This window comes from Haliotis cracherodii, unplaced genomic scaffold (genome assembly GCF_022045235.1).
Source record: "Haliotis cracherodii isolate W230 unplaced genomic scaffold, xgHalCrac1.p SCAF_21, whole genome shotgun sequence".
Classification (NCBI taxonomy): Eukaryota; Metazoa; Mollusca; class Gastropoda; order Lepetellida; family Haliotidae; genus Haliotis; species Haliotis cracherodii.
The window spans coordinates 3,025,300-3,036,698 of record NW_027266277.1 but is presented as its reverse complement, the minus strand read 5'-3'; positions in this window follow the sequence as shown (position 1 = coordinate 3,036,698).

Here is an 11,399-nt window from a genome sequence, read left to right as displayed (position 1 = left end):
AAATGTTGACACTGTTTGCTTTTTTGTGAGGGCGACAATACGACAATGCGACATCGCATCAACGCGACAATGGGATTCCATAGGTAAGGTTCTTTGACGTGGACGTTGCTCATTATATCAATCACTGGTTCGACTGGTTAAGACTGAATTATTTACAGACGTGAAATGACTGTGATATTGCTGACTGTGGTGTAAAAAAGCAACAATAAAAAAGTCCAAAAAAACCTTGGGGCATCATGAATGGACGTCAGACATTCTGTGGAATCGAATCCAGATACTAGGCATAACCAACGAACGCTTAATCCACACAGCTACCCCACCACCTCTGTGTGAATGGTTTTTTTTACAGCGCAGACAGCAATTTCGACTATTTAGTATACCGGTGGTTGATAAGATAAACACCGATTGCTCTAACGATACCAGTCAGCAGTCAAGGCGTAACCAATCGATTTTTACTTCAATCGGATCACACACACACACACACACACACACACACACACACACACACACACACACAATCGAGGCACTGGGAACCTATTCTGCCTCTGAATACAATACACACACATGATTACAAAGTGATAGACTTTCATTGCGAACACACAGTGGATCATCACAGCACTAGCCAGCTATTATAGACACATGCTACTTTTTATGGATAACAATGTCTTTACTCTTTGCAACGACGTTAAATGCATGTTGATGCAAAGATGTTGTGCATGTAGGGCTTTAATACGGTATGGCAGTATGTCAAGATCTCTGTGTTCCGTCTACCTACTGTAAATCTGTTCAACTCAGCATGCTTATCCCGATCCAGCTCTGTGAGTCATGAAATATTTACATAAAGCTTTACGAAACAGCGTTATATATAACGCCCCAAGTATAGAAGCGTACTGGCTCGATAGAGTTAACCTGACGAAAATACAATATTGACAGCGCTGACCAACGTTAACTGGTGAAGCATTTTAATGTCGTACACAGCTATGTAAGACCTATCGACCAACGATGGAAGTATAAGTATTCATTCGTGACAGTATTAAGTTTTCACTTGTACAACCGGTGTATCTTGTCAGCTTAAAGGTCAGTTACCTGCACAGCGTGTTTTCGACTCTGTAGACGAGCACGGATGAACACACCTCAGGTTTTACCTGTAAAGGTACACAAAGCATGCCTTTGAACGTGCCGACAAGGCTGGGCACAAGCTAGACGTGGGAAGGATGCCATTATGTGCACATAGACATGTATTACGCGCCAGCTGTAGGGTGCACTGTGTGTGGTGGTTGATGACGTGCAGCGTTGGGTGTGCAATGTGTCAGTTGATGCATTGATGCATGATGTAGTTATGCATGTTGCTGATGTAGGTGTGAGGGTGCGGGATGGTGATGCAGAGTCAGACAGGAGCTTCATGTTTGCTGATACTCATCCCTGGATATGTCGAGCTCCAGGTGGGACTGAGTTTCGAGGAAAATAAAGTGAAATATTTCGACACATGCATGACTATTTAGGACTTGGGGTCATTTTCCCATGTGTGAGTGAGTGAGTGAGTATGGTTTATGCCACTTTTACCAATATTCCAGCAATATCCCGGCCGCGGACACCAGAAATGGGCTTCACACATTGTACCCATGTCGGGAATCAAACCCGGGCCTTATTCAGCATGATAAGCGAACGATTTAACCACAAGGTTACCCCACCGGCCCATTTGTTCATAAATCCACTATCGGTATAACCAAAGCATCACCTAGATGAACGGATTGTAGAGGTTGTATTTATTTAAGGAGGGCGATGCTCTGTGGTTTACCTTTGACCTTTCAAGGCACTTTGTTGGATATCACGTCAAGATACTTAGGCCTTTCCGATCAGGATAACGGTGAATAAGGATCTTGAATAATTAAAGATTCCAAGAAACTATTCCAAGGGACACTTGAACAGGAAGAATGGTGGAATCGATAGTTAGAATGAGATTTGTGCGCACTCAGCAAAATGGAACAATACACAAATATGCCGCGGTATTTCGGCAGAAAGAAATAGAATGGTTCTTCGTGTAATTGAAACTGAAAACATTCGCACTGTGAAACATTACAAGTGAGTGAATATGGTTTTACGCCGCTTTAACAATTTTCCGGCAATACCACAGAGGGTCCACCAGAATTGGGCTTCACACATCGCACCCTAGGGACGAGCGAACGCTTTAACCACTAGGCTACCCTACGTCCTAACATAACAAGTACACCAGTTAGCTGACACTGTTACACGTTCGACATTTATTTAATAGTAAAACAACATCAGGTCACCGTCTGCGGTGACTGACATTAACGGCGTTTTATCTGTTCGTTTATGTTTTTGTCTAAATTAACTGGTTTTTTTGTTTAAAAAAAGGACAAAAAACGACAGCGGAGAAGAAAGAAGAGGAAGAACGTGTTGAGGAAGGGAAGGATCAGTGGCAGATGTAGTGACAAGTGACAGTGTTAATAACATAAACAATTTTTACATGTACACGAAAAATCCAGCATGTATGTATTGAGATGGGGAGACAAAAAACGTCATTCAACGTGACAAGAAAAGAACAAAACAGTTTGGAACACATCGCCACACTGGAAACCTCGTCTACCGACAATCAATTGTTCAAATTACAATGTGCACGAGAACCAGCTTCCAGGGTTTAATGGCACAGGATGGTATCAAGAATGTTCTAGTTCCGACTAATATCGAGCCAGCATGCTTCATACTGAACTGTACACAACCCCGAGACCTAGTCTGTCATTCAGACCCTGAAACAATACAGCCCATGCAAGTCTATATTGGGCAAGTGTAGATTACTGCAGTATCAGCAAAATGAAGGAACTCTCCGGGCTCCTTTTTATTCTGTTTTATAACTATGATTTAACCACCGTTTTTTCTGTAAAATATGTTCATTTCAGAGACAAGATGTTAGTCTACTCTGTGACCCTTCGCCGTGAACCAGTTTTGAGATGACATTAAACTTTAACTCAGTATTCCGTGCCTGGTTGACCCTGAATCGCCATGGTAGATAATGGAGTTTGGTCCAGTCATTAATATTTAAACACCACATACCAAACTGCTCTCAAGATCAGGCCTGTCGCTCACAGCACTACGGGATTGTGTGAAAAACAACGGTAAACAGATCACCGAGTGGTGATTTCGAGTTTTCTACGTTTGTTAATAAAGCAAGCCCCATGGCGAAACACCAGTTTTGTTCAATGTAGACAGAAGCAACCTCTCGATGAAGACATGGATGAACTACTAGTATACACATGAAAAAATAAGCATAGTTTACAATGTATTTCCACATTGAAAAGGATCCTTATGATTTTTTTGGGATTGAAGATTGATTTCTGTTACACCACCGCACTCAGCAGTTTTCCACCAGTATGACGGCAGTCTGTAAATAATCGAGTCTGACCAGACAATCCACTGACTGACATCATGAGCATCGATCTACGCAACTGGAATAAGATAACATGCATCAACCAAGTCAGCGAGCCTGACCGACCGATCCCGTCAGTAGCATCTTACGACAAGCATAGTCGCCTCTCACGGCAAGCATGAGTTGCTGAAGATCGATTCTATCCCGGAGCTTCCATACAGAAGCTGCAATGACAGCAGTTATTTGAGTACCCCTTAGACAGTTTCCTCTGCTTCTTTGTATCAAATGGAGCGTCAGCCCGGAGAGCGGAAGGTCGGGAGTTCGATCCCCGGCCGCATGTTACAAAAACGTTAAAAGATGGTACTTGTTGTTACTCTGTCTGACGCTTGGCCTTGAAGGGATAAGGACAGGTCGGCTCGGGGTGGGTATACTTTAGCATGAGGTCCAACATGGAAATGCGCCAAACAAATGGAATATCATCATCATCATCATCATCGTCGTCGTCGTCGTCGTCGTCGTCGTTATTATTATTATTATTAAATATTTTGCTACCACTGACAATTATTACATATTAAAAAATTTACCTTAAAACCAGTTACACATAACCATCTAGATATCAATCTATCTGTCTATTATTTCAATTAGTCTGTCTGTCTATCCATCATCCGACCATCTATTTAGATGTTCTTGTAAATGTGTCAGTGTCTATCAACACCTATATATTTAGCTCAAGTAGAACTGATATTCTTACAGGCTAAACCAAATCTAGGCTCGTTATAGGCTCGTTGCAATCCTGTACATCAATCATGAATGACGATAAAGTTCTCTGTGAATATAACATTACCATCACCAGCAAATGTCACTCCCTGGAATACTGAATATACAGTGAGGACCTTATAGACACGCGATGTGGCGTTGCGTCTCCTGGTGATAAAAAGTGAGGAACAAAAGAGACTGTCCCTCTCACTTGATTTTATCATATGTTCAATTTCTACATGTATCCTCCCAAGATGTATGTATGTATGTATCTGTGTGTGTGTGTGTGTGTGTGTGTGTGTGTGTGTGTGTGTGTGTGTGTGTGTGTGTGTGTGTGTGTGTGTGTGTGTGTGTGTGTGTGAATATAGGAAAATACAGAAGGAATGGAGCTCAATTTGTTTCCAGGTATATATTGCAAACCGAATGGGTCGCTGTCTTTATCGTCCAGCATCAATGCCATGACATAGTCGAGTCGTGTCGGTGTAGGTAAATAATTGATGAGCATCAGTCGGCTTTGATCCACAGCAGAACATTCATCTAGCAGCCAGTGGAGCAGGAAGATACGATTGCTAGATAATGACTCCCTCGCGCTGAACAATATGTGTTGCTATGGGCAATCATAACGGATAAAAGACGGCATGTTAGATGTGAGACTGTGGATATCCGTGTTGGCAGGACCATACCATACAGGGATGTTGTTGTTTAACGCCGCACTGCGCAATATTCCAGATGAAAGTGGAGGGGAGCGGTTTATTGACTAGCTTGTGCAGTTTGAGTTAAGAGCATGACGTTTGGTACACAGGTTCTTCATCCCAGAAGAAACATTTATGACGAAAGGGATAACCAATATTTTCCAATATGGCCCCTACTCCAAGATGGCCACCAAAATTATCCTTATTTTTGCGCATTTGGAGACATTAGGCCTTTAGTTGTTTAAATTGCTTTCTCATACAGTAAACTACGGTTATAACGAACACACTTATAACGAACTGACGGATATGACGAACTTACTTTTTTGTCCCAACTATTAGCTGCAGTTATGCTGTATATATGCTTATAACGAACTACGGTTATAGCGAACTAAAATAAGCAGTCCCTTTAAGTTCGTTATAACCGTAGTTTACTGTATTTGGTATTATGGTACTTCTTTTTCGTTTGATCATTTTTAGATATTTGGTTACTCTAATGTTTCCAATATGGCCGCCAAATCCAAGATGGACCCCATAAAGGCACAAAATTCACAATTGTCAGTTGTTTATCAATATAAAACATCTATTCATTGAAATGACATTATCAAACTTCACATGTTATCTTGTTCCATCAAAGTGATCATAAACCAATACTGATCTCAACTATATTTTTGCAAAATCCGCGATAAATTCCCTGAATTCCTGTCATGTTCAACATGATCTCATATGGAGAAATGACGGCGGCCTGTACAGAATCGGGACCAGAAAATCCAGTGATTGATATTGTTGGCAAGATCCACGCCGTCTGGTTACGATGCCATGCAATCAACAAAGTCACCGAGCGAGACCACCCCGATCCATGACGTCACTATCACGACAACCACTGCTATTGCTAGTGCGTGCATACGTGCGTGTGTGCGTGTGTACGTGTGCTTGTACGACTCGAAGCTACTATACACAATCATATGGATTTTTGCTTTCAGTATAATGAGCATGAAAATTGAGCCACAAGCATGTGTAATTTTATTGAATATTAGGATAATTGCAACACCATCTGTCACAATATGGTGACCTCTATGCTTAAATCGTCAGGTAGATCAGCGTTAGAACAATACAGAATTCTAGGGAGGGGCATAGACAAAACAGTTTCTGTGAAATTATTTCAAAAATTCGTTTAATTTTCGAAATGAAAAAATAATAATAAAATATTTTCTTTATATACAATAGATAAAATTAAAATATAAGACAGACATTATCCCGGATACAAAAATTCCAGAATAATCTATTTTCTGAAATATCTTCGAGTAAGTGCGGGTCACGCCTCAAGCAATATTCCAGCAACATCAGGGCGGGGGACAACAGAAATAAGCTGCACGTATTGCACCAGTGCAACTGTGGGGGGTCGGACTCGGGACTTCGACGCGACGCCAACGCTTTAATCACAAGGTTACGACACCGCCCCTTCAAATAATCTGAGTATTAACAAATGACTCGTAGATATTGCCTTATTGTTTATTTCAGCTGTAGCCAGAGCCTGTAAACGAGACTGTGCCAGAATTACGACTATCGTCATTGGCGAAACCAATGTGCAGTAAAATTAGCGCATCAATACCCCATTTTTCCAACGATTCAGCCAACGTTATAGCCCATGTCCTCTGAATCGCATTTCACAAAGCGATCTTAGCACTACCGTAAGCTTATGTTAAAGCATGGGAGTTGCGACCGTCGTACGCTAATGTGGCTTTGTGGCTCATGGGTCTGGTTTGTTTGTTTGTTTGTTTGACGGCGGTCTGTAAATAATCGATCCTGGACTGGACCATCCAGTGAATGGTATAATGAGCATCGATCTATGCAATTGGGAGCTTTGTAACCAAGTCGGCGAGCCTGACCACCCAATCCCGTGTGTCGCATTTTTTGCTGAAGACCTACACTGTAACCCGGACCATCACAGGTCGGCTTAAACAATCCTGACGCTTTTGAATCAATGTGTTTATTCACTGATGATGGGTGATGGTTGAGTGTTGTAAACGTCACACGCGGTGTCATTGACGTCAGACAATGCAACCGAAGCCCAAGAATTTATAAATAATTCTTTTTATCGACATAATCAATAGATTTAATAGTTTATTTCTTCGAGATTGTTTCCGCTAACATTGATTCATTTCCATATCATGGAAACAAACCCAGTTGCCACGTCAATATAGTTTTATTGACTTTTTCATTATTCCAAAGACAATGACAGCTCGACTTTGTAAGTATTCCCGAGGGTTTTACGGCCTTCAGAACGTCTTGTATAGCGTATTTGTTTAGACGTGAACCGCAATCACTGACGGACTGTTTTATTACAGTTACGATCTGGAGCGGGAATGTCAATATGCAAGCCAGTAAAATGATGATGACAACACTGATGACGACGACGACGGTGATGGTGATGATGATGATGATTACAAGTCTACTATAACTACTGATGATAATAATGATGATGCAGTATTATATTGTAAATTATAATCGAGAATCTACTGTCATTGATGCTTGTAACATTGGTTGTCATAATAATACAACTACTTCCCCTACTACTTCTGCTACTACTACTACTTTCACTTCCGCTACTACTACTACTACTACTATTACTACTACGACGACGACTACTACTGCTATACTTCTACTATTGCTACAGCTACTAGTACTACTCCTACTACTACTACTACTACTTCAACAACTACTGCTACTACTACTACTACTACTACTATGACTACGACTACGTCAACTACGACAACAACAACTACCACTACTACTACTACTACTATGACTACTACTACTACTACTACTACTACTACTACTACTTCTTCTACTACTACTAAAACACAGTATATGGTAAACAGATATCTCCTATAAGTACTCGTTCTGGCTTAACCACACAACACGAGTAATATTTGAGCCTCAGAGACAAAAGTCTACAAAAGGGACAGTGTAAGGGAAGGTCAGCTTCAATGTGCCGAGGTGTGGCGATGTCCCCCCTACAAGGCCCGGGCAGGTCGGGTCTGTGTACAGCCGCACCGAAGTGAACAGCGATTGACGGGGGATGCAGTCGTATGTATATTGATTGACGTAAGCGCCCTCCGAGAACAGGTAGCCGCTCTCCTCCCAGGTGCTGACGATGTTGAAGTTGTGTCCGCCGGTGTGCATGTCATCTACAACCTGTGTAGAATGGGCGTCTAGATTTAGACTTCCGGTCTGTATTAATACAGTCAATGTACTGACTGTTACTGTTGATTCTGTCGTGACGTGGACTCCCATCACTACTACTACACAGCTGGTGACACCCTCTCTCTTTATTTATATTTGTTTGTTTACTGGCTGTTTTACTGGCCATGTCCCAGGTATATGGCGTAAATAATCGAGACTGGACCCGACAATCCAGTGATTGACATCATGAGTATCGATCCACGCAACTGGGATCCGCCGACATGCATCAACCAAGTCAGCGAGCCTGACCACCAGAGTCCGTTGTACAAACAACCTTAGCGCTACGACTGTCGTAAGTCTATGTTAGGGTATGGGAGTTACGATCACCTTAGCGCTACGACTGTCGTAAGTCCATGTTAGTGTATGGGAGTTACGATCATCTTAGCGCTACGCCTGTCGTAAGTCCATGTTAGTGTATGGGAGCTACGATCACCTTAGCGCTACGACTGTCGTAAGTCTATGTTAGGGTATGGGAGTTACGATCAACTTAGCGCTACGACTGTCGTAAGTCTATGTTAGGGTATGGGAGTTACGATCACCTTAGCGCTACGACTGTCGTAAGTCTATGTTAGGGTATGGGAGTTACGATCACCTTAGCGCTACGACTGTCGTAAGTCTATGTTAGGGTATGGGAGCTACGATCACCTTAGCGCTACGACTGTCGTAAGTCTATGTTAGGGTATGGGAGTTACGATCAACTTAGCGCTACGACTGTCGTAAGTCCATGTTAGGGTATGGGAGTTACGATCACCTTAGCGCTACGATTGTCGTAAGTCTATGTTAGGGTATGGGAGTTACGATCATCTTAGCGCTAAGATCTCTTTGTACACACTGATCCCGTTAGTCGACTCTTACGAGAAGCATAGTAGCCTTATACGGCAAGCGTGGGTTGCTGAAGACCTATTCTAACCCGGATCTTGACAGGTCTCCTCAGTATGTACATGTATACGAGATCAATGATGATAGTTGTCCTCTCCCTCCCACCTGCCAACCCCCTCACCCCACCTCCTCGTCCTCTCCCTCCCACCCGCCAACCCCCTCACCCCACCTCCTTGTCCACTCGCTTTGCCTTAACCACACCCATGGGAATGCATGTACATGTGCATGAGACATGAGACATAATCAATGATGGTACCCCCGCCCCCCCATGTGATCAATGATGGTGGCCGCGCCTACCTAGAACGCAGTCATCGTTCCTCCCTCCTACACCAGGCGCCATAACAACATCTTCGCCGTCTCCTACGGGGGACGATGCTACGGCATGACAACCGCAGGCGACGCCGATTCCGGATAGTGACACGATACACGGTTGATAGAGACCCAGTGTGAGTAAATAAAAACACCCAGATTCTACTAAGACGGTTGCTGATTACACTCGAGGTGCAGTACACCCGAGGTGCAGTACAAACAGACCTCACACTCAGTGCACGGCTTCACGCAACGTGTGCTCCGTCGCAGGGACATGGTACGCAAGTATTGGATATCGGCGAGCAATTACAAGGGAGGGTGTTTGCACACCAAACAGACCTTGCAGTCACACACAGCGTAATCAATGAGGCTGAACCTGCTCGATAACTCGCTAAGGAAACATGATGTGCTACGATGGAAGAGTGACGTTAATGTCACTGAATAATAATAATAATAATAATAATAATAATGATAATAACAATGATGATGATGATAACCATAATGATAACCATAATGATAAACATAATTATAATAAACATGAACATCTGACATGTTCTATATATTGGGGGATATCAAAGATTAAACTGGTTCTCTGAAATAGCGCGTTAAGGTCTTTGCGCGTGGCAGTCACACGAATGGTTGATAGCATCAGCGTCACAAAAGTTGGCCTCCTCTGGAGAGATCCTTCAATCCTGGACACCGATACTCGGTCACCTGTTCGCCCTGTACCCCATACCAGCGTTTGTCTCCCTGGCGACAAGGGCTTGGGATCCAAGGATTCAGACTGGGATGGGAAGAAATCAATACCAGGAACTGTAAACAATACCAGAAAATAATCAATACCAGGAACACATCAATACCAGGAAGTAATTTCTATATCTCAATAATTAAAACTCGGAATTTTTTTTCTTATTTTTCATTTGTATAAAATATTACATCCGTTGTAAAATTCACCTGGATACAATTTTGTTGAGCGGTTTGTAAACGGCTATTCAACTGTTCCATCTAATTGAAGAGCCATGGAATGGCGGATAAACCTACCAGGCAACACCAATCGATAAGAACGCAACAGGACTCCCGGAACTTGCCCACGTACGTTAAACCCACATCTCTGCGAGCGCCAGAGCCAGACAAGATACTGTCGCCAGTTTGCACGAGGTTCAAGAATTTGTCACAGCCTATGCCACTCCCCCCCCCCTCCCCCCACCCCCCAACACACACACACACACACACACACGTACGTACGCACACGCACGCACGCACGCACGCACGCACGCACGTACACACTTCAATCCGCCACTCGCAAGCATGCCACGGGAACGATGTTTTCACCATAAACAACTTGTAAATAACCTTCAGGTGACCTTGTACATTTTACGTAAATAAACTTTGAAGGTGCATGAGCAATCTGATTTGTGTTCTTGAAAATCAATTGTTTTATTGATTTTCATGAACCAATCCATGTATTTAATGAGGCATGTACTTGTGATTAAATATAAATCTGTTATCTTAATATCCAAATCATTTGCCTGAAAACTTGCCGCATGATGTCATTCGACGTGACGTCATCCTGTAAATAAGACAAGCAAAGGTCATTATGTATTTCTTCGCATTCAATGTACTTACTCCATGTACAACTTATGTTTGCCCAAGAAAGGATACTGCTAGTCTGAAATACCACAAAAAATCCTATTAATTATTGTCATTCCAATTAAAGATATCTCGAAACAGTTACAACCTCACATCCTTACTCTTACCATGAAATTAACCATTCAAGATACATAGAGAATCTCACCCGAGTGTCTTTTGATATCAAATATATCAACACGAGTTGATAAAAGTGGAAAAATTCCGAGGCTTGCCGAGGATTTTTGTTACTTTTATCAACGAGTGTTGATATATTTGATATCAAAAGACACGAGGGTGAGATTTTATTTATCATCCAACATCATTCTTCCAACTTTTTCAATTTGTAGACAGTAATTAGCAGTGTCTTCAGTGTAAAAAGTACTGCTAACAACTTCAGTAGCAGAGCCATTAGTGATGTCATTTGATTGTGACGTCATGGTAACCAATACGTAACAATGGTCTGCAAAGCTTTGAGGTGTAATTTCATTGCAGCGATATCTACAGTG